The 1,233-nt window shown below is 46.1% G+C and overlaps 1 non-coding gene across 1 annotated transcript; it reads right to left on the reverse strand.

The window, feature by feature from the left end:
* Positions 1-597: 597 nt before the first annotated feature.
* TRNAV-UAC (transfer RNA valine (anticodon UAC)) lies at positions 598-668 on the reverse strand. The gene has a single exon. It is a non-coding gene; the product is annotated as a tRNA-Val (tRNA).
* Positions 669-1,233: the final 565 nt, after the last annotated feature.

Below are 1,233 nucleotides of genomic sequence, written 5' to 3' on the forward strand. Positions count from 1 at the left end.
AAATTTGAAGCAGAAGAAGCTGGCTGTGCATGTCGCTGATTGGCTGCCACGGAAATGTCTGCAGCCTTTGCCTTACTGATGTTGGCCAAGGGTGATGGGTTTTCTAGCAAACAAGGTTGCTCGTTCCACAACTAATGAACTTCCTACCCTCTTTATTAGATCTACCCCAATGGGATTCCAGAGGACCACCTGAAGCTTCTTGGCTTCCTTTCACGCCTGTACAGCGCAGATGAGATTGGCAGGTGGAATATCACCTCCAGTGACACACTTGCCGCTTTGCTCAGCCGAAATAATGGGGCCTGGGAGATGGCTCAGGTAACATATATAAATGGGGGATGGGTGAACTCATTAAAGTCCAGTCGGTCCAGATTCTTTTTAAAATGAATTCATTTTAATCAGTTTTCATTACAGGTAAAACTGTATGACTACGGTAACAATAAAAGGCAACCTTCCCCAGAATAGCTCCCAAATCTGCATGCCACTAGGTCTGTCCCATCACAGGAACATAGGGGCATTGGTCCACCTATCTCTGTACTGCCTACACGGACTGGCAGCAGGTCTCTGGACTTTCAGGCAGGGGGCATTCCCAGCCCTAGCTGGAGATGCCAGGGATTGAACCTGGGACCTTCTGCTTGTAAGGCAGATGCTCTGCCACTTAGCTAGGGTCCTTCTCCATCCCATTCCCATGTGAATTTTAAGGAAATCCTTAAAATATCTGTGCAGAAGGAAAGAACATAGTGTCCCTGCAGTGTATCCAGTGGGGGGCATTGCTCTAGCTATTGCAACACTAAGGTCTTCTTTACAGAAATGATCATTCTAAGGAGCATTACTTTTTAAACACAGACTTCTCTTATTAACTGATAAGCTTTGCTCATAATAAACTAAACTCTGCTTTTACATTCAGGGAAGGAAAGGAAGAATGAAGCAGGAAAGCCCAGTTCCTTTTACTTTTCATACTAGTCAATGGGAGTTACAGAAAAAGCTACCTCCTTATCTTAGGTCTTTCACCTTGTCAGTTCACATCACGACCTTAAAGGAATAGAAAAATAGTTTCAATGCCACCAAACTCAGTCTGCTCTCAGCCAACCACTTCCTTCCTTCCTTCCTTCCTTCCTTCCTTCCTTCCTTCCTTCCTTCCTTCCTTCCTTCCTTCCACCATTCAAGTAGGTGGCCCTGCCTGCCTGCCTGCCAGGCTCCTCTGCCCTCCTTAGCCTCAGAGTTGCTACTTGCAGA

Source organism: Podarcis raffonei, chromosome 14 (genome assembly GCF_027172205.1).
Source record: "Podarcis raffonei isolate rPodRaf1 chromosome 14, rPodRaf1.pri, whole genome shotgun sequence".
NCBI lineage: Eukaryota > Metazoa > Chordata > Lepidosauria > Squamata > Lacertidae > Podarcis > Podarcis raffonei.